At 39.4% G+C, this 23,782-nt stretch overlaps 1 pseudogene; it reads right to left on the reverse strand.

The window, feature by feature from the left end:
* Nucleotides 1-579: 579 nt before the first annotated feature.
* Nucleotides 580-21,229, reverse strand: LOC115859204 (nitric oxide synthase-interacting protein pseudogene; annotated as a pseudogene).
* Between the last annotated feature and the right edge of the window lie 2,553 nt (nt 21,230-23,782).

Genomic DNA, 23,782 nt, shown 5'->3' on the forward strand with positions numbered 1-23,782 from the left:
ATGAACTGCCATGAACTGTACTAATCACTTATTTTACTCACTTAATCTTCACATCGGTCCTTTGAGAAACAGACTACAGTCAGCAGGTTCTGCATCCACAGAGTCACCCAGCCCCAGATATAAAACATTCCCTTCTCCCCCCAAATCCAGAAAATTCCAGAAAGCAATACTTGGAATTCACAGAGCACAGACAACTATTTACATAGTATTTACATTGCATTTACAACTATTTACATAGCATTTACATTGTATTACATAAGTAATTTAGAGATGATTTAAAGTGTATGGGAGGATGTGTGTAGGTTATATGCAAATATTTCGCCACTCTAAATAAGGGACTCAAGCATCTTCAGGTGGATTTTGGTTATAGGGGTCCTGGAACCAATTCCACCTGGCGCCCCGCCCCCGCCCCCCCCCCCCCCCCCCCCAGGGTTAAGGTAATTTACTCAAGCTAGCTAGCAGTGAACCAGGGTTTGTACTCGGGCAATCTAGTTGCAGAGGTTTTCTCCCTGTCGTCTCGGCCCATTTATTTGGTCTCCAGCACGCTCAGGCCTACATCACCGGCGGCGATTTGATTTCTCATCTTGCAAAGCCGGTAGTGTCCCTCTGCGGCCACCATATCTGGTTAGTGAGCTTCCTTCCGGTCATTGCGTCCATCACATCCTTCTGAATCAGCTTCTCCACTGCACTCAAATGTGACCGCGGCACCTGGAGGGCTGTAGGACTGCGCAGGCGTGGCGTTGTCGGGTTGTCCTGGTCATGTTGCGTGGCGAACCCCACGTGGTCCACACAGCCTCCCAGCGGCGTGAAGCACAGGGCCATCAGCGCCGTTGTGCATAGCAGCTGCTACGATGTGGGGCAGGTCACTGTACACGACAGCTTCTCCAGCGTGGTGGCCTTGGCTTCCGGGGTCGGTGACTGGATCCAGAAGCTGGGTAGAACTTTGCCCTTGTCCTTGCTTGCAGGGCTGCACTTGGCCCCCGGGGTCAGGCATCATTTGAGCGATTCCCCGAGGCAGCCCTGGGCGTGAAGGGGTTGAGGGGTCGGCTCACAATGGCCACCCCCTCCAGGAAGCCCCGCACCTGGTCTTTCACCCCGGCCACTGCCGCTCTTTGTGCTTCTGGTGCCGCAGGTGGCCCAGCAGCTTCTGGCCGGCCTTCATCTGCTGGGCGTTCTCCTTTTGGTGCAAAATGTACTCCAGGATTGCTTCACTCATCCAGGAAGCCGTCTGGTGTGATGGTGAGGTTGGGGCAGGGCTGCAGAGTGAGGCCGCAGCAGTCGAAGTCCTGGACGGCATCCCGGCCCTGTCGAACGTTCTGGGTTCCGTAGCCTGAGGCCTCTGTGTCCTCCTTGTCATGGTGAGTGTGCGGGCTCTGCAGTGCTGCTGTTGCAGAGCTGCGTCTTCCTTACAAACGACTCCTTTTTTCTTCCTGGCTTCTTCAGATGTGCCCTTAAACCAGAAAGGAACCAGAGAATTGCGTCTTAAGTTAATTTAGCCAGCTTTCTTTTGACTGGTGTTTTCATGCTATAGCTTTTTCCATCCCTTTACTGTTAACTTATTTATTCTTTATATTAAAAGTTGGTATTTTGTGGATGATGATTAGTTCTTGATTTTTACCTTGTTTGACCGTCTCTGTTTTTTACGTTTAGACAATTTACATGTAATATTATTATCGACAGGGTTGGATTTAAACCTACCATCCTGCTAGTCGTTTCCTATTTGTCCCATCTTTGCTTGGATCATCCTCCCCTATTTTCTTGCCTTTGGGGTTAATAGAGTAATTTTTTAAATGCCTTTGTTCTGATAAGCTCATCCTGTGTCCAGATGACCAGACTCTTGTACTTTTAAAAGAGGTGTTTTTCCAAATATGCAAATTATTTGCCTGGATAAAGTGAACTGCAAGAATTTCCTGACGATACTAGTGAAGCTATTTCTCAGGTTGTAGCCTTATCTTTCTGCACGAGGCTCTTCTTCAGCAAACAACTAATGTTATGTTGTCTCAGGTCATCCTAGCTCTCGGCCCAAATAGCTAGGTTTCATTTATTCACAGAGTAGGAAGATGGATAAAGTATGGCATTGTTATACACTTGAATATTATACAGCAGTGAAAACTAGTGTAGCAGTGTGAATTAGCATGAACATGATAAATCTCAAAAACAGTGAAAAAAGAAATTGTTAATACCTATAGTATGAAATCACGCCTGTTAATTGGAGAACATGTAAGTGATAAAACTCCACATAAAAACAGAGGAATGATGAAAATAAAATTCAGAAGCGTTCCTTGCCCTTTCCTCCATAACACAAAATGAGAGAAGGGTGTCATCAGGGAGAGTCAGAGTGAGAGCTTCCAAAGGTGAGTGGACTAGTCAAGGTTCTTCAGCTTATACTGTTTAAACTCTGTATGCTATATATTTTTGATTTTTTTTTTTTTTTTTTTGCGGTACGCGGGCCTCTCACCGCTGCGGCCTCTCCCGTTGCGGAGCACAGGCTCCGGACGCGCAGGCTCAGCGGCCATGGCTCACGGGCCCAGCCGCTCTGCGGCATGTGGGATCCTCCCGGACCGGGGCATGAACTCGTGTCCCCTGCATCGGCAGGCGGACTCTCAACAACTGCGCCACCAGGGAAGCCCTATATTTTTGATTTTTAAAGCTATTAATTAAGAAGGCAAAAATGCTAAACTTGTATAGTACTCAAAACATACTCTGTCACCTTCTTCCCTTTTCTATTCAAGTATCACCTGGCATTCAGTCCCCAGCGAATCTGGGCATTTTCCAATTGCTTCCACATGTTAACCCTCAGTTTTATCCTGCAAGATAAGGAGAAATTGTTTTTATGACCACTAAAGTTCCTTACAGAAATAGAAGTTTTGGTTTTATAACTCTGTTTGAATCTACCAAATGCAGACTTCTTATTTTCAAATAATTGGAATGTGCTAATGATTTATTTGTGATCCTAAGACTTCAATTAGGTAGAGTCTTAAATAGATTGGGTGTGATTTTCAGGTAGGTGGTAGGAATAAAGGTCAAGAAACACCTCTTTGTTTTAGTGAGTGGGTGGAAATACAAGCCTGCTAACCTTTTTCTTCCTATAAAAAGCTTCCCCTGGAGCTGAAGATTTTTCATGTGTGTCATTTTTGGTGTTCTTCCTGGAAGATTTGCCTTCGTAAGGATTACAGGTTTCAGGATACTGGAAACTGGATTAACTCTCTTTCCTTTAGTGCAGGAATTAATTAGTCTTTGGTTTCTCTGTGTGTAGTCTGCATTTATATTTGACACAGGAAAGATTTTCACAAGTATCTTTTTGGCAGACTGTGATTTGCTATGATTTTCCACAAGCCAACATTTCCCATCACAGAGATACTGTTACACCCATTAATCAAAGGCAGCATGTGTCATATATGAAATCTTGTACACACAGCTGTGGGGAGCTGGAGATAATTGTTAATGAACTTCAGTCACTCTGCCAGAGCACACAGCCTCTGACCGGCGGGAGCCTTGCTCCCGTTTTCCCTCTCATTCCCCCTTACCCTAAAACCTCACCCAGACCCTTTTCTGAAGACAAGCCACCAGGCCCAGACTGCTCATTTCCTTAAGGATTTGTATTTGCTGGCAAGGCAACTTAGAGGCAAGGCTATTGCATCTGACTAGAGCATTACGTCCCCAAAGACACAAGGCCTCCAGAAACCCTCTTCAGATGCTAATATTCACACAAAGTGCCGCTGGCCCCAGCTGGCCTTCACCTGCAGCTCTGACAGGCAAGAGCCTCAGAATGAGGTCCTGGTTTCCATAAAAATAGGAAGGGCACACATGGTAAATGGCAGAGATCTCGCCCAAGCTATAAAATTATTTAAAGTCAGATTCCAGACAGTTAAAACTAATTGCTGTGAACACAAAGCCCAGGCAGCAGTCCCCTTTCTCCTTTTTTTTTTTCCCAGTAATTCGCTTGAGACAGGGTAGCTTGAATCCTCTACTAATGCGCACACCTAAAATTAAACGATGCCACTAAATTTAAGATGCAGCTGTTGTTGTTAATGTTCAAACATGTTTTAAGCACAGGAGAAATGTGCTGTGTGGTAGGGCGAAAATATTAATGGGTCATTTAGAATTGTCCCTCTGTTTCTGTGGTTTTATGGGGGTACCTTGCTTAAATGTAGCATTATTGTTATTATTGCCGGTCTTATGGCTGATTTTCTGTTCCTGCTGGGTATAGTTTGCAGCCTGTTATTCTTTCTGTAAAACAGATTTGTAAAGGAAAAGACACTTAATCCACCAACATATTCCGGGCGTTGGTAAACTGAGTACAAACCAGGAGAACTCCTTGCCTTATGGCCTTTTTTGGAACTAGCATAGAGAAGAGCTGTAGAATCCTTTCCCTGTCTATCCTTTCTTTTCACTGGAGATAGTACATAGGATATCACTGGCAGCAGAATGTTGACTAGGTTTCCCTTACCAGATCTCAACATTCTGCTCCCGCTTCTCCAGGTGCTAATTTGTGAGCACCTTTATTTACAGAAAATTATTGGAACATGGGTTCCCTTGCTTTTTAAGTTTAGAGACCCTCTTTGACACTAAAAAATGTATTCATTTAAGATTTCCAGTGCCTTTTAGTTCGTATTGTCTTTGTAGGGGAGCAGAATTTACGACCCTACAATGTGTCTCTTTGGCATATTATTTGAAACTGCTTGTTTTCTAAGATACAGCGGACATGGGAAAAACTGAACACCAAGTAGGAGTTACCCTTTTGTAAGAAACGTTTACATTTGTAAGGGAAACCTCCACTTGTAAGGGTGTCTCCCTCTTGGTACCTGGAAGAGGAGAATGACCAAATCTCTAGAAACTCTTATCAGTGGGGAAGACTCGGACTTAAATTTATGTAACAACCTTACCCTTGTTTACTGGGCTTTTCCTCCCATAACTGACTCATCCTCAGCATCCTCTTTTGTCTTCAGCTGAGGATGGTATTTAAGGTGAGGGCTTCAGCCAGATTGGCCAGTTACTTGGTTTTCCTGGGTCTTTCTCATGTATACATGTTGTTAAACTTTTGTTTGATTTTTTTCCTGTTAAGCTGTCTCATGTCAATTTGATTCTTAGACCAGCCAGAAGAATCTAGAAGGGTAAAGGAAATTTTCTTCCTCCCCAACACCTTGGAATATACATAAGTAATAGGTATTCAGTAACATCTTAAAATGAACTTATATTTAGGTAATCGAAAATGCACGTGTGTGTGTGGGTGTGGGTGTGTGTATGAGAATTGCTGGACATACATGTGCGAGATGTTTATTAGGTCTTCAGACTGTGATTAGTACTTCTATGTGTGGATTCCAGGATGCCTCTCAGAATCCTTATGACCTTTCCAGGAGTCCCCTATCTCCTCTCTTGGTTAAAGAAGTAAGAATCTAGATGGAGAAAACTCTAGGTGCGGAGTCAAGAGGCTAGAGTTTGGTCTATAGTCAGTTGTTTGTACTCCTTTCGGCATTTTAACCTCTCTCTGCTTCTGTCCGCATTGTAAATTACGATGGCTTATACCTGTCATATTCATCTCATGGTTATAGTAAACGTGACATGCAGTTACCCAGTAACCCCCTAAACCCACTATTCAGGGAGCTACTGTCTACTCAGTTAAGGCTTCCTACTTTGACAGAAGATAATGTACTTACAGGTATTCTCCTATTGAACCAGGTAAGGAAAGCTTTGGGATTCTTAAAAAAAGAGAGAAGAAAATATAATGTTAAAATCAAGAACTGGAGGAAATCTCAAAATACCTTAGAAGTGACAATGTTATTTTCCCTGAAATTCATCAGACCTCAGAAGAAAGATAATTCAGAGAAGAGGAACCAGAACTACTTTTTTTCTTCAACTTGCCGGTAGTCAGAAAACATATGTTGAGCACATGCTTCCTGCCAGGATAGTGCTTGGTTCCTGGCACTCAGAAACACTTGCATTTAAATCTGCCTGTAGGCTAGGTAATTCCTACCCGATATTTCCCCTTTGTTCTCGCTCTCTTTCCCTCCCTTCCTTTTTGTGCTCCCATATTTTTCTCGAGGAACAGCTTAACATTTATGAAATTAGAAGTATTAAATTTGACTACTTATTTGTAGATCCAGGTTTTGTAATTTCCAGGATTAATAATGCTCTTGTTAATGTAGTTTAGCCTTGAACATTTTATTCTTTGGGGTTTTATATCATCATCATACACTAGAAGGAGAATATGTTACTTTGCATGTTAAAATAAAGTTGTTTCCTTATTAACACCAATTTTACTAAGTAAATAAATAGAGAAATAAATAGGAAAAATCCATATCTTCTAGCAGATTCAGCTTAAATTGACTCTTAAATAGCACCTAAAAATAATTTTGGCATCAGTTAATAGCTTTCTTAAGCCAAAAATGTTACCATTATATATTTGCTTTATGCTGATTAACTATTAGTCTTTAATCCAGTGTGCTGTTATTAATACGACCTCGCTTTTTGAGAAACTGAGGGATTCTGTAAAGTTGTAAGTAGATTTTCTCGTTGGTTGGTTGGTAAATTAAATGTTCCTGTCCCTTTGAGATTCCAAAGTTGTTTTACTTCACTTAAGATTGATCTTTAATCAACTTCTTGTCCCCCAAGTATTTGTAGTTCTGCAGTGGGCAGACTGCAAAACGAGGCAAGCCACTCTAGTTCTTTGTAATAAAGTTTCCAGTGGTTTGGGGGAAAAATGGAAAAATATTAGAGGGGTAAGTAGGTGGTTACTTAGCACTGGCGCAAAGGAGTGAATTATACTATAAACAAGAGTTAAATATTTGGTAAATACGGACAACAATATCATTTGCTTAGAGGGAGAAAGCAGTTGGGCTATATATCACGGTGCTCTGTGGCATACTAGTGAAGAGGTTAAAACTTCTTCAGCAATTGTATGGTTAAGTTATAAAGACCACTTCCAGGAACATGGAGTAGATGTTTTTTTTTTTTCCCTATTCTCATATGAAATACAACTAAAAACCCTGGACATTATTGTGGTGTAAGTCCTGAAATTAAGATTCAGTATTATCTGCTCAGCATCAGAAACCAGGAGGGCCTCAGGGTGATGAAAGAAAGCAAAGAGCTAAATAAATGGAGATTGGAAAACTCAACATAGTAAAGGTTCCAGTTCTTCCCAAATTGATATACAGGTTTAATGTACTTTCTTTTAAAATCCTAACAAGATTCTGGGGGGGTATGTAGAAAAACACCATGAAATTTAAATGGAAAGGTAAGGAACTAGAATGGCTAAAACAGTTTTAAGAAAGAAGAATAAAGGGGAAAGAATGTCTACTCAATTAATAATAGCTTAGTGATCAAAGCTACTTGGAGAAGGGATAGACAAGTAAATCAGTGAAACAGAAGAGTTCAAAAATAGACGGAGACAAATAAGCCCAGCTTTGACAAATTTGCAAAAGCCATTCAATAGGGGAAGGATAGCCTTTCCAACAAATGGTACTAGAGCAATTGGACATCCATAAGCAAGAAAACAATCATAAAGCTTCAACATCGTACCTTATAAAAATTGAAACCAAAGTGTATCATAAATGTATCATATAAAATGTAAAATTGTAAGAGTTATTTTCAAAAATATAGGAGAAAATCCTTAGGATCTAGGGTGAAGCAAGGAGTCCTTAGATGTGACACCAGTGGAACTACCCATAAAAAGAAAAATTGGTGTATTGGACTTGATCAAATTAACAACTTTTGCTCTATGAAACGTGCTGTTAAAAGGCTGAAAAGAAGCTAAAAATATTTGCTAACCACTATCCAAGATGAGTATCTAAAATATATAAAGGACTCTTAAACCTCAATAGTAAAAACAAACAATTCAATTAGAAAATGGGCGATAGACTTGGAGAGACATTTCTCCAAAGAGGATGTACACATGACAGAAAAGCACAAGAAAATATATTTAACATTATTATCCATCAGGTAAATGCAACTTAAAGCCATAATAAGACATAACTACTTACTATTAGAGTTATTGTAATAAAAATTAATGATGCTAACAGGGATGTAGAGAAACTGCGTCATTCATACATTACTGGGAGGAATGTAACAGTATAGCCACTCTGGAGGACGATTTGACGGTTTCTTAAAAAACTAAACATCCAACTACTCTATGATCCAGCAATTGCACTCCTGGATATTTATTCAAGAGAAATAGAAAACTTATGTTTACACAAAAAACTGATAAAAGTTTTCATAGCTTTTTTGGTAATAGCCAGAAACTGGAAACAACCTAACTGTCTTTCAATCGATGAACAATTAAACAAACTGTGGTACATCCATACCATGAAATACTTCTCAACAGTAAAAAGCAACACCCTATTGATACACACAGCAACTTGGATGGATCTCCAGAGAATCATGCTTGGGCCAAAAATCAATCCCAAAGAATTGTACCAGGTATGATTCCATTTATGTAACTTTCTTGAAACGACGAAATTACTGAAACGGAGGGCAGATCAGTGGTTGCCAGAGATTAAAGACAGTGGAGGAAGGGGGAGTAGAGTGTAGAGGGGAATGTGAGGGAAGTGGGTGTGGCTATAAAAGGGCGAGATGAGGAAGCTTTCTTGTGATGGAAATGTTCTGTATCTTGACTGCATTAACGTCAGTATCCTGGTCGTGACATTGTGCTAGAGATTCGGAAGATGTCATCATTGGGAGCATCAGGGTAAAGGGGACATGGTATCTCTCTGTACTACTTTTGTAACCAAACTCAGGTTCGGCCACTCGCTGCTCATAAGCCAGTCATTTGAGAGGCAAGTGTCAGTAGAAAGGAAAGGTGCTTTGATAAGAAAATCCGGCAATCTGGGGAGATGGTGGACTCGTGTCCAGAGACCAACTCCAAAAATTCTGCTCAGCCATGACAGTTTCTAAAGGGAAACATCAGGGGGAAGAATCTCAGTGAATCATCGAGGCGGGAGGTTGGCTTCTGCATCATTCTCCATTTAGTGCAGACTGGCTGACTTTCTTCACTTGTTATCTTGCCTGCGTGATCTGCCCGCAGGACTACTGAGGGGGCTGTTGCGGGGTGGAGAGCAAGTCAGTTTTTAGCCCCTCAATTCCTCATTCTTCCTTCTTTTTATCTAGGAGAAGAATCAATAGGTTAGACAAGGCATGGTGTGCCTTCAGGAGAGCATAAGTCCAAGTTAGTTTCAATTGTTTAGTGATCTCATTCCTATAATTAAGTTCTTTTAAGGTTAGAGGGGAACAGAAATGGGCAAAGGGGGAAGGGGCGTAAGAGCTGCTTTCACTTTTTCAAACTGCGTAGGAATATGCAATTGTCTCAAAATTAAAATTTTAAGTAACTATAAATATCTGGTTGTATTCTCCTATAATTTTTATATAAACGGCTTTATGATTCCACAAAGATGCCTGTGAAATTGGAGAATGGTTTTCACGATGTCATATTAATCCCAGGTGTACAGTTTCTTCATGATCCCAGTTTGTAATTGTCTTGGGTACCTTTTTAAAATTCATGTTTCTTCTGGTTTCTTAAGGTCAATGCTCTCTTTCTTACAAAGGATAGGCTCTTGTTGAGTCAACAGTGCTTTCAGCGGACACTGCACATTAGAGAAAAGCCAGCAAAGTTCTCCCAGGCTGGGCAGCCTTTCACCTCCACACCCCTGGAATGAGTCTCAGTGGGAAGTAATGCGGCTCATTTGCAACCATCGTTTAATAGTCATAATAAAAAGAATGCTCAGAGGAATGGAGTTGAAAGCCCATTCGTCATATCAGTAAACAACATTCGCCTTTAAAAGGGACCTCCTGTTTTTGCCCGTTAAGTGCAGAGGTTCTGGTAGCTTTTGATTTATCACCTCACATTTTCGGCCTGCCCTTTTCTTTAAATATATAGCACGTTCAAATCCCAAATCAATATGCGTGGTGTTGTATTGAATTTAAGGCGAGCAGCGACAAGAAAAAACATAGTCATGAGACAATTTTTTAACCTTTTATTGAATGACAGTCTTACTAACAGGCTAGAGATAACAAGGTGCAAGTTTTCCTATTTTATTTCTCCTCCGAAGTTTAGCACCAGGAGTTTCAAAGTCACACCCACAGATAAGACCACAAAAGTTTGGCTCAATGAACCCCTGCGATGCCATTTCATGCCTCTGTGGCTTTGTTTATTCTGCTTCCCTGGCCTGGATGACTGTTAACCTTTCTCACCTGGCTAACTCAAACCTATCCTTACCTCAATTAAATTACCTCTAATAAATCATTAACCTCTTCCTCCAGGAAGTCTTCCTTGACTGCTTGAGGATGGGGTAGAGGCCTTCCCTGTCTCTTTGTACCCCAGGTAATATGTAATATCAGAGCATTTTTCCATATTGCGTGGAAAATCTCCATTAGGCTGAACACTTTGAAAAGAGGAGCTGTGATTTATCTGTTTATCTAGTTTTCCCCAGTACTTTACACAGTGTGCTCAGTAAATGTTGGAGGAATCTGGGCAGTGGTGAAACATTTACATAGGAGAATTGACAAAAAAGTGGGAGCAAATCACACAAGAAAACCAAATGAGTTTATTAGATTTTTTGTACAGGGAATCTAGTTTGGACACAATGGATAACACAGATGTGGTTTAGTGGGTACTTTCCGTGCCTGAGCTTTTCTGAATGAGGAGAGTGACTTTGATATTTTCATTATTACTGCAGGATTGAAAGTGCCATAAGGACAGAACTCTGTTGCTCCTGCTTTCAGGAATTGGCCCTCGAACAGTGTGTCTTTGCTCCCAACTGTGATTATTTCCTTATATTTTAAGTGATCTATTTGATTACTACAAGTAGAATTGATGACTCAGAGTGTGCACAGGGAATATTTTTTTACAATTTAAATATTCTATGGAAAGATTTTAAGAATTTGTACCTACACTATCCATCAGATTTCATTCTTTTTTCAATGCTGGCATTGTAACTTTAAAAAATGGGTGAAAATTGTAATTTTCATTCATATTATAATTTTCACTCATATTTAAATACAGATTAGAGGTTAGTACCTATCATGGAGTCAGACACACCTGGATTTGAAATGCAGCTCCATAATTGCAAGCTGCATGACCTCAGGAAGTTTATTGAATAGATCTAAGCCTCATCTCTAAAGTGGATTAATAAATGGTACTCACCTTGTAGCAAGGTTGGGGAAATATTCAGATAATGTGTATAAATTGTAAGTACAGTGCCTGACACAGTGCAGTTATTCAATAAGTATTAGCTTTTATTTTTACAAGTACTGTATCAGTCTTCCATTACCAGTGAGGTTGCGTATTTGGCGGTATCTGTTAAAATATTCTCTCTCTGCTTTTCAGTCCTTTCTTTCCAGGCCCTTTATTCAATCATATATTGGAATTAACGCTCTCTCTCTTTTTTTTTTAAATTGAGTTCTAAAAGTTTTCCATACATAAAGGATAGCAAATCTTTGTGACGTGTGTATTTTGAGTAGTTTTACCTAATTAGTCCTCTGTCATTTAACGTTATCTGTAATATTTCGCTTTTTACCCAGAAAAGTAATGATCAGTTCTGCTCCCCAAACATTTTGAGCTCTCTGCACTTTCCTACCCTCTTTGCAGTTAAGCACAGTCATATGACTCACTTTAACGTGAGCAATAGCCATTATGTTATTTGTGGGCAAATAAATGCTTCAGCAGCCACTGTGCAACTCCCTCTTCTGCATTGATTGTGGCAGCATGCGATGATGGCAGAGATGGAGATAATGTCAGCCTGCGTCCCCAAGTGACAAAGATGAGTGGCACCTCCTACTTGCAAAATGTGTAAACAAAATAAACCTTTGTTGTATTGAACTCCTAAGATTTGGGGGTTGTGTATTACTGCAGCATAACCTAACCTATCCTTACAGATGCAAGGATATTTTTGCTAGATTTATTATTATTTTTAAAGGTAGTCACATTTAGCTATGTGTTCCTTAGAAGTACTGCCTTTGGTATTAAATGGATATTATGCTGAGAAAGTCCGGAAAGTCTGTTCTAACTATTGGAGTGCCCAAACATGGACTGAATGGCTTTTTGAGGTAGTAAGTTTCCTGTTTGTGAATAATTTTCAACAGTTATGGCTGTGTGTCAGGAGTGCTGTGTAGTTATTATATGTTATATGAGTGATCAGAATAGTTGACCTTTAAATTTCCTTCTAGCTGTTTGGATATTAAGAGTAATGCAGAGTTACTACTCAAGGAACTCACCATGTACCTTAGTATTTGCAAAGATGAGGTAGAATCTGGGGAAAAGATTCTTCCATCTTTTTCCAAATAATCAATCATAAGTCTGCAGATAAAATAATCCCCAATTTTTAAGATAGATCTAAGTTTCCCTGTATATTAAAGCTCTGTGCTCTTCACAGTTTCTTCAGTGACTCAATTTCACCCAGACGTACAAAATAAGAAACACTGCCTTCTTATACATCTTGAGCAGATTCCTTACTGAGACCATATTTTACTGTTGTTCTTGAGTTGTATAATATGTCAAGACAGGTATACGGGATGTAGAATCCTACAGGCTCTATGAAAGGGGATTGTTTCAAAGAACCAAAATTAAAGTGAAGAGTATTTCTCCCCTACTCTGTCCAGGGCAGCACTTTAAGACATTGACATAGCGGGGTAGGGCAGCATCTGAACCACTAAAAGGTCTCACAGCAGCTTCCTTTCTTCTCCATGCCACCAAATGACCCTTGAGTAAAGAGCAAACTCTCCCATTCAGATGGGCTCCTGGAACTTATTTTCCCCGTGTGATTGCCACCCCCTCCCTTTATTCCTCAGGTTCTTGAGTTTTGGTGGAAAAGATTCAGTAAGTTCAAGGCTAAACAAAGATAATTTGAAGAATTGTATAAAAACACTCTTCCAAACTAATACTTAGGTTCTTTGAAGAGAAGCACCAGAGGATGAGCTATTAAGAAAATGATACCCTCCACATCTTGGCTATTGTAAATAGTGCTGTAATGAACATAGGTGTGCATGTATCTTTTCAAATTAGTGTTTTCATTTTCCTCGGATAAATATTCAGAATTGGGATTGCTGGATTGTATGGTAGTTCTGTTTTTAGTTTTTTGAGGAACCTCAATGCTTTTTTCCATAGTGGCTGCAGCAATTTACATTCCCACCAACAGTGTGCGAGAGTTTCCTTTTCTCCATATTTTCACCAAACCTTGTTGCTTCTTGTCTCTTTGACAATAATCATTCTGACAGGTGTGAGGCGATAGCTCCTTCTGGTTTTGATTTTCATTCCCCTGAAGATTTGTGATATTGAGCACCTTTACATGTACCTGTTGGCTATCTGTATGTCTTTTTTGGAAAAGTGTCTATTTCAGGTCCTCTGTCCATTTTTAAGTTGGGTTATTTGCTTTTTTATATTGAGTTGTATGAATTCTTTATATATTTTGGATATCAATCCCTTGTCAGATATACCATTTGCAAATATTTTAACCCATTCAGTAGGCTACCTTTTCATTTTGTTGGTAATTTCCTTTGTTGTGCAAAAGCTTTTTAGCTTGATGTAGGCCCTTTTATATATTTTTGCTTTCTTTGCTTTGCCCGAGGTGACAGATCCAAAACTATATTGCTAAGGCTGATATCAGAGAGGTTACTGCCTATGTTGTTTTCCAAGATTTTTGTTGTTTCAGGTCTTACATTCATGTCTTAAATCTATTTTGAGTTTAATTTTATATGTGGTTTAAGAAAGTGGTACAGTTTCATTCTTCTGCATATAGCTGTCCCATTTTTCCCAAAACCATTTACTGAATTTCCCCATTGAATATTCTTTCCTCCTTTGTTGTAGATTAATTGACCATATGTGTGTGGGTTTATTTCTGGATTCTCTATTATGTTCTATTGATCTATGTTTCTGTTTTTGTGCCAGTGTCATACTGCTTTGATTACTGTAGCCTTGTAGTATAGTTTGAAGCCTGGATACGTGTCTGTTGGTTGATGAATGGATGAAAATGATGTGGCATGTATATACAGTGGAATATTACCCAGCCATAAAAATAGTAAAATCTTTCCAGTTACAGCAACATGGATGGATCTGGAGGGTAGTATGTTAAGTGAAATAATTCACAGAAAAACAAATACTGTATGATTTCACTTGTATGTGGAATCTCAAAAACAAAACAAGTGAAGAAACAAAACAGGCTCATAGATACAGAGGACAAACTGATAGTTTGTAGAGGCGGGGAAGGTGGGATAGAGGGATGGACAAAATAGGTGAAGCAGATTAAGAGGTATAAACTTCCAGCTATTACAGTAGGTAAGTCACAGGAATGTTATGTATACATAGGGAACATAGTAATATTATAACAGCTTTGTATGGCGATGGGATGGTAACTGGGCTTATTGAGGTGATCATTATATAATGTCTAAAAATATTGAATCGCTCTCTTTTACACCTGAAACTAATAAAAATTAAAAATAAAATAAGCATAGGCATTTATAGCTATCAGTTTTCCTCCACACTTCTTTAGCTGCATCCCATTATGTTTGGGTTTGTTGAGTTTTGTTTTTATTTGTCTCCAAGTATTTTCTGATTTCCTTTGCGATGTCGTCCTTGGTCCCTTTAGGAGTATATTGCTTCATATGCATATGTTTGTGAATTTCTCTAATTTCCTTTTATTATTGATTTCTAATTCTGTTCCATTTGTTCATAGAATACATGGTGTGATTAAATTATTTGAAATACATTTAAAAACCCTAGCCTCATTAAATCATTAAATTTTAGTTAGGATAGTTTCTGTTTTTGTTAATATCACATACTTTTTAAAATGATTTTTTCCTTCATTGTAGTATCTTTTCTTCTCCATCTCTCAGCTTTTTCATCTTTGGCACCCTGGTGTGGGTTGGTGTTTGTTGCGCCTGGAAGATGTGTTGGAGAAAGTGGGAGAGATGTGCAATTGAGTCTTTGGCTACTGTTGAGGTTACAAATATCTGAACTTGTAGCTTTTGTAAAAAATATCCTCTAACTTCTACCTTTTAACAGTGATGTTGGGTGGCTAATTTTATGCACTGGTTTTAAAATCCTAGGAGGAAACGTTCTGAAATAGGTAACATTTTCTTCAAAATCAACCTTGACTCCCATTCTAAATGCAGTTTTTGAAATTTAGGTGTGAAGAATTTCTTAATCTTTCCTCTCTGTCTCCTATCCCATTTTATTACAGTCTCTTGACTGGGTCTGACATGCCCTGTGAGAGCCCCTCTGTTTATCTTCTTCAGAAATTAAACATCTAGTGTTCTGTTGGTGTTGAGAGAGATAATTCCCCACTGATGAAGGGATCTAATGATGTAGCTGCTCTGTAAACACCCTTTAACTCCCTCCTAACCTTCAGAGGCAGTGGGTACCACTATTTCTGGAGGAAGTAAATCGGGTTGGTTATTGATTGGCTCTTTCCATTGCTGGCCTAGAATTTAACTTTTCTAGGGGTTTTTGTCTTAAGTATCTACCTCTTTACTACAGTTTTAGCCGTGTTTTATGGGCAAGAAAAGTGACATATGTGGATTTAAATAGCCTCCTTCTCGTGGAAGTTCTGTAGAGTCTATTTTAACCACAGTGAGACATGGTTATATAACCTTTAACTTTGAGACTGTGATGCGTGTTTTCCTTTTTATCGTAGGGAATATGTTAACTTGTCATATACGTGTTACAGGAAATCAAATTGAGTTTACATCAAACTTGTAATGTTGAATCAAATGATTATAAGTTCACTTCTTATTAACTCAAGAAGTATAAAAACAATCAGATGCTCCTGAACTAAGGAAACAGCACCTGTTCTCCCCTTTCTTCAAGCACAGGGAAAGTCGTTCTAAGTGTTGATTTTAGCAGTAACATTTAAAAACACTATGAAGAATCTTGACTTTATTCTCAGTGTAGTGATTTTTAAACTAACTTCTAATGCTGATTGACTAAGGTTTGCTCTTCTTTGGAAATGAAAGGGAGAATATCTGTTTTTTTGTCCTTGATAAGTTTGTACTTTGATTCGAAAGATAAAAAATAATTATGCAATAGGTATGCAATTAGAAGTAAATTGGATAGCGCAGAAAATAAAATAGTAGCTTTTCATTTATCTGTAATATCCTTAGAACTACGACTGTGTATACTTTGACTCCTATTTTTATGTCCATATTTTTACAGCTTTATTGCTAAAATTTAGATATATAAACTGTATTTTAAAATTATTTTCTTCAGATTGTAAGTCTCTCAAGAAAGGGAAATTATCTTTTGTGTTTTTAATCCTATGACTATCCTAGCACAGTGCTAAGATGGTACCAATTTCTGGGCACTGAATGAAGTTATGGCTAAATTTTATTACCTGGAAACTACCAGGTAAAATATTTAATTATCTAAAGAGATAAACCAAATTTAAGAGAAACAGACAAAAATCAACAAACAACTTTTATTTAAATATTTCATTTAAAAAACAAAACACCTGCTTTCATCTGGTTTCCTAGGAGTTAGTTCAAGGCTCAAAAATCTCTTTCACATCTACACCCGTTGTCCCAATCTGTAAGGAATTTATTCTCAAGATGGAGGCCCTGAGATGCAGTCCCACACAGGAAATAACGTTCTTGTTTTACTTGTGGGCTCTACTTAAAAATGGCAAATTATTTTTGAAAGATTATCTTAAAGTAAATCATCTTTATTTACTGAGCTGTTACTCTTACAAGGCGTTGTGGTGGGTTCTTAGAGAATACAAAAATATGACATAGTCCCTGTTATTAAGGACTAGCATTAAATTAAAAAACAAAATAGGGCTTCCTTGGTGGCGCAGTGGTTGAGAGTCCGCCTGCCGATGCAGGGGACACGGGTTCGTGCCCCGGTCCGGGAAGATCCCACATGCCGCGGAGCAGCTAGGCCCATGAGCCATGGCCGCTGAGCCTGAGTGTCCAGAGCCTGTGCTCCACAACGGGAGAGGCCACAACAGTGAGAGGCCCGCGTACCGCAAAAAAAAAAAAAAAAAAAAAAGCCACAAATAAAGATTTAACGAACAATTGAAGTGCCACATGAGGATGCTATGTGAGTTCAGGTAAAGAGAGAGATCGTCGGTGTTATTGCTACTGATGAAGTTAAACATTTATTTAGCGTATGTTAGGTTCAGGGCGCTAATCTGAACACTTTACATGTGTTAACCTCTCTTAATTTTCATAACAAATCCATGTTGTAGATAACTATTATGTCCACTTAAAAAGATTAGGAAACTGATACACAGATAGGTTAAGTAACTTCCATAAGGTCTTGCAACTGGCAACAAAATAAAACCCAGGGTAGCAACATTACAGAACATAATGAGGAGCTGTAATGTAAATTGGAACATTCAAGGTGTTAATCACCAGAAAGAAAAAGAAAATTAGGAAGAGAAATTCAAGTTCATGTAAGTCAAAATTTGAAAGTAAGATTAAACAAAACGAGTTCAGTCTTGTGGGAGCTGAGGTATTATCTAAGTGTAAAATGAACATATAATTTATTTTCCAAATGTAGCCACTTTTGAGAGTGGCAGGGCTACTACTGGATGTGAATGCTCCGTGCAAACTGAGACCCATGGTCATCCTGGTTGTGCCCCTTGCCCTCAGATCCTTAACTCTGTTCCAGCTGTGGTAATTGTGTGAGCAGGGCTGGCTCCGCCCCCATCAGGCTGTGGCAAGTGTGGAGGAGAAAAACTAGGCTTTAGCTCAGTGTCTGCACTTCAGTGCAATTATCTTTGACAATCTGACCTCCTGAACTTTGGACTTTGCCTTTTTAGAGCTGTTTTGCTTCCTTCACTCTTTGTATTAGTGAAATTCTATGGACACAAACTCTGACCTGCTTCAACTTATACAGTGTACTTGATCACTTGCAGTATGATCAACATATGCACTGTTTGACTTATGGAGCTAGTCAGACTCTTCCTGCAGAGCCAAAATTCTGTCTTTGTATAGTCCTTGCTACTCTTAGCTAGATCTGCCTCTTTACCACCTATCAAAGCGATGATTTTTTAATACAGCTTAGTTATGAAACAAAAGTTGGAAACGGTCCTACATGGAGTGAGGACATTTTCCTGGAGATGGGGAATGGGGATTGGAGAGTAGGTTATTAATGGATTTTGAGCAGAAAAATGACAAGATGAAAGTAAAACAATCTGCTGAGATATGTCAGATGGATCACAGTGGGAGACTGAGGACAGCAAAGTGGTCAGGTGGACACATAACTGTCCATAAATAAAGTATTGATAATAGAAGTTAATTACAAGGGGGCAGCAATGGGAACCCAAGAAAAACAGGTGGAAAAAATATTGCAAAAGGAGAATCTTCAGAAGACAACATTCCAAAACCTGGAAAGTAGCCTAGAGTTCTTTGGGTTCAGTGAATCAGTGAATACTCTCGTTGATTCATTTTGTGTTAGATTGGGTGAGGGAGAAAGTGCTAGTGTTTTTTCTTTATGCTCCCACAGACTACATCGTATTAGAATGTATCTTCTATTTTTTTTTTTTTTATGTCTGTCAACCACATTTTACACAGAATCATCTCCTCCAGAGCTAATGGGGCATTCAGCTTTTCATCTTCAAGATGTAGCTCACTGGCTGGCATAGGAAGGGGCTTTAAGTAGTGGTTTTGTCATCTTGGCTAAGGGGGAACTGAATTTCCACGAATTTTCTTCTTCATATAGTTCCAGGTTAGGAACGGGAGAAACTGACATGAGTTTGGGGAGGCAGAAGTGAAGCAGCAGCCATGTCTGCTCTGAAGGTCAGTGGTGCGTGAGCTGGGGTAGCTTACACGTGTTATTGTTCCTCTGCTAATTCACCTTGTTCATCCGACAGCATGTGATAATCAGGTGCCTGTAGAAGCAAGCCTTTGAGTGACCAGGAATCTGGCATGGAATAACTTTAGTGAAAGTAAGGACTATAATGGGGTTAGCTGGTTGCTTTTAAGTGTGCTAGAGAACTTAGGGGAAGAAAATTATGAGCTCAGGGCTTTTAAATTTGCGTTTCAATGTCTGGGAAGAAACCAGGAAGCTCTAAGACCACCCCGAAGAGAACCCTTATCTCCTGTAGCCTCATGACTGAGATTTCTGAGTGTTAAATCCAAGGTCTAAACCTGTGTCAGGCTGAATTACAGCACAGTTGAATTACCAGTGTCACAGAGTCTCTCATGTTAAAGTTAAGGCATTTGTTTGGAAGGAATGGTATCCTGGAACCTGGATTCATATGTGCAGATTCCAATAAATCTGGGGATATTGGACCCCTAAGTTTTACTGAGCCTCTTTTACCAGCAGAAGCAGGCTTTCTGTCTTCTCTTTCTGGCAGAGGAGGTTAGCATCCCCTTGGCTGAAGAACCTGAAATGGGCCTCGAAGATATGTTCCTTGCCGGGGACTACTGTTCCTTCTCAATCCCAATACATAAACCTTCCATTGCTTCTAGACCTATAACCAAATGCAAGTCCAGACAGTGCCTGAGAGGATAAGGCACACAGTATGACCTATGAGGATGTGCAATATAAAGAAGAATTGCAAGGCTTTGCTGCTTTCTACTGAAAGTAACCTGGGGGAAAATTAGGAATGGATCCTAAGTATATTGGGGGAGCATGGAAGGAATAAACTGTTGGGTTTGGATGGCTTACTAAATGGTAATTCTGGATTCAGTATGTTACTTTGAGCCACTGGGAGTCTCTTTAAAAGTCAGCTTGGTTGTTTGAAAGCTGTACCCCCAAATCTCCTATGAAGTTGAAATGCCAAACTGAAAATGAAATCAAGTAGAAATGCCACAACTTCCTGGTATATTGTAGAGGATGAAATCCAGAAGCTTAGGAAGAGCTGAATGCTGGAGTACATTTCTCAAGTAAGATCTGCTTATCCACCCCCCAGCCATGTTCCCTGGACGGTCCAGAGGACAATTCCTTCACCAAGGCTGCGATAAAAACAGTTGTGAGGAGAGGTTATTTTTAAAGAGTTCTTTGGTGGAGAGTCTCTGAATTCCTGCCAGTAATAGGAACGAGCTTGGAAGAGGATCTTGAACTTAACACGAGAATGCATGTCAACACATTGATTTCAGCCTGAGCAGAGAAGCCACCCATCTTGTGCCAGACTTCTGACCTACAGAACTGCAAGCTAATAAATGAGTGGTGCTTTAAGCCAATAAATTTGTGGTCATTTGTTATGCAGCAGTGGAAAACTAATACAGGTAGCAAAGGGCAAGTGGAGGCCATTAAAATTCCCTCTCCCTACCAAAATAGTTTAATAATAGTAACAATACCACGTTCCTAAGGGAATTGCAGAATATTGTCATCAACAAGGGCTTGAGAGATGCAGGAGTGGTGATTCCTAATACAACTTTTTGTTTTTAAATTGAAGTATAGCTGGTTTACCATGTTGCGTTAGTTTGAGGTGTACAGCACAGTGATTCAGTTATACATGCATATATTCTTTTTCAGATTCTTTTCCCTTATAGGTTATTATAAAATGTTGAGTATAGTTCCCTGTGCTATACAGTAGGTCCTTGTTATAATACAACTGTTCAATTAACCTTTCTGGCCTGTGATGAAAACAGATGGATCTTGAAGAGTGACAGGAGACTATTGTAAATTTGATTGGATGATGAGCCCAATTGCACCTGTTGGTCCAGATGTGGTTTCATTGCTAGGCAAGTGGATACATCCCATGTCATCTGGTATGCAGCTCTTTATCTGGCAAATGCTGTTTCACCCATACCCATTAGTAAAGACCATTAGGAGTAGTCTTCTTTCAGCTGGAAGGGTCAGCAATACACCTTTACTGTTTTAACTCAGGGCTCTATCAACTCTCAAATCCTGTCATAATCTAGGCGACCAGGACTTGCCTCAGTTCCAGTCCACCAGGCATCACACTCTTCCTTTACATTGATTATATCCTGATACGTGGATCTGATGAGCAGGAAGAAACAAAATCTCTAGTTATTTGATTTAGACATTTAGGAGGTGGAAAATAACCCCCCCCACCACCACAAATTCATTGTCACCTAATATTAGTTTCTCATTGCCATTGTAATACATTGCCACAAACTTAGGGGGCTAAAACCAAAACAGGTTTATTATCTCACTGTGCTGGAAGTCAGTGCACCTTGATTACAGGTGCTGTGAGGACTGTGTTCCTTTTGAATACTCCGGTGGAGCATCTGTTTCTTTGCCTTTTCCAGCTTCAGAAGATTGTGTGTAGTTACTGTCCCCTTTCTCCAGTGTCAACACCCACAGTACAGCATCTTTAAAGCTTTCTGCCTCCATCTCTCTCTGATCTTTGCTTTCATTGTCACATCATATCTGACGTGAACCCTCTGTCTCCCTCTTATAAGAACCTTTGTGATTATATTGGATCCATGAGGATAATACTGTGTAATTATCTCAAGGTCCTTACTTTAATCACACTTGCAGTCCTTCTTTTTTTTTTTTTTTTGCGGTACGCGGGCCTCTCACTGCTGTGGCCTCTCCCGTTGTGGAGCACAGGCCCCGGACGTGCAGGCTTAGCAGCCATGGCTCACGGGCCCAGCCGCTCCGCGGCATGTGGGATCTTCCTGGACTGGGGCACGAACCCGTGTCCCCTGCATCGGCAGGCGGACTCTCAACCACTGCGCCACCAGGGAAGCCCCTTGCAGTCCTTTTTGACATGTGAACATATTCACAGGTTTGGAGCATTAGGACGTGGACATCTTGGGGAAGACGTTATTTTGTCTACCACATACCTCAATGAAGTTTCTTTGATCTGAGGCTGTCGGGATATCCTTTTCAAAGTGAAGGGCAAATTGCTGCATCTGGTGTTTCCTACCACTAAGAAATATCCGTAGCAATCGATGGGCCTCTTTGTATTCTGGAGGAAACATATGTCTCATTGCGGTATGCTACTACAACCATGTACAAAGTAAGCTGAAAAGCTACCAGTTTTCAATTGGGTTCAGACAAGAAAGAGAAAGAAAAGTCTGTAATAGGTCCAGCGGGCAATGTGAGCTGTCCTTCCTCCTGGATATATAATCCTTGAAGTGTCACATAGGGATGCCTTTGGAAGGCTTTCACAGGCAAATCACATTGCAGACACTCAAGATTTTGGAACATCATTATGCTTTTCTCTGCAGATAAAGATAATCATTTTGAGAGACTACTTCTGGCTTGCTATTGGGCCCTGGGAAAGACTGAACACTTGGTCATGGACCACCGAATTTTCATGTGACCTAAGATGCCCATTATTAAATGGATACTGTCTGATCACCATGTATAATCTGGGCATACAGATCAGCACTTTATCATGAAATGGAAGATATATTTATAGATATGTATATGTATATATAATTGGGCTTAAGCAGATCCTGCAGGCACATATATGCTGCATGAGTCAAGTAGTCTAGATGTCCATGTCTCATACTTTTGCTCTATTCCCTCCTCCCTCCCTCACTTATTGTCTCCAGGGGATTTTCCTGTGATCAGTTGACTCAAGAAGAAAAAAGGACAGGGGTGAAACAAAACTGTTTCATTGGACATAACTTCAAGCAGTGCCACCCGGCTTTTGCCTGGAAGGAGACATGGCCTGAGGGATGGACCTACGGTGATTCCTGTGAAGTATGATTTGGTCAGGTAGTCAGGGGGTCAAATAGAGCATACGTACATGTGCACAAGGAATTGAACTTGAAGAATGTCGAGATTCTCATGGCCAGTTCCAGGTTTGGATAAGGAATATCTTATTGCAGGTTGGATCATAAGGACTCAGGAGCTAATATGAAGAGGATACCACTGGCCGGGTGGTAGGGCAATTTGAGAAATGATGACGATAAACTCAAAGGATTAAAACATTTCAAGTATTTTAAAATCCAGAAATTACATCAATAAAAAATACTGTTCACTATTGGACAGTGCTTGGAAGCTAACTCATTACTTCGAAAACTGTTAAATAAAATAAATCAAGCATTTTATCCTGGCTTTCCTATATAAACTGTACCAGTGGGTAACTAAATAATGAGTTGGGGAATAGTACTTTTTTTATGACAGTTTTTCAGCTAATAAGTGAAGGAGAAATGATAGATTTAGAATATTACCATTTTGCAACCACTAATGGATTAATAGAGGCAGGCATTCATCCACCACTGCTGGCATCACAAGAGGATGCATCCGGATGAAATACGCATCACCATCTATGAATATTGTAGCTACAGGTAGTACTTCATACCAATGATGCCAACTATCAATTTATGGTAAATAATGAATTTCTTAAAAACTATAAAAGTTATTTTAATAAAATTTATAAAACGAAATTTATAAAAATATAAATGGTAAATTAAAAACTAACAGAAACATATAAAACTATACAGGGAGATGAGCTCAATAAGATAAAATCTGGGAATCTGTGGAACAAATGACCCAGTTTCTACAACAAATAAAAGTAAACAGAGATGGAGGGGAAACCTATAGATTAAAAGAGACAATGTAAAGTCATCAACGTACATTTGCAATGAGTAAATGGTATGGTAAATTAAATCTCTATACAGTTGGTTTAAAATATGAAGAGATTGAAAAATCATATTAGTCAGTGACTAGATCATTTTTGGATCCTGTTTCAATCAAACATTAAGCAAGAACTGATATTTAACACAATTAGAAATTTAAATATTTTACAAGATATTTGATATTAACACATTTTTGTTAATTTTATTCTGTGCGATAATGATATTGTGGTCATGTTAAAAAAAAGGACAAAAAGAATCCTTATCTTTCAGAAATGTATACTGAAAAATGAAATGATTAAAAGTTTGATTTCTAAAATTTAAAATGTATGTGATATCACTGTCTTGTGCA

The sequence above is a fragment of the Globicephala melas genome, chromosome 13 (genome assembly GCF_963455315.2).
Source record: "Globicephala melas chromosome 13, mGloMel1.2, whole genome shotgun sequence".
NCBI classification, from domain to species: domain Eukaryota; kingdom Metazoa; phylum Chordata; class Mammalia; order Artiodactyla; family Delphinidae; genus Globicephala; species Globicephala melas.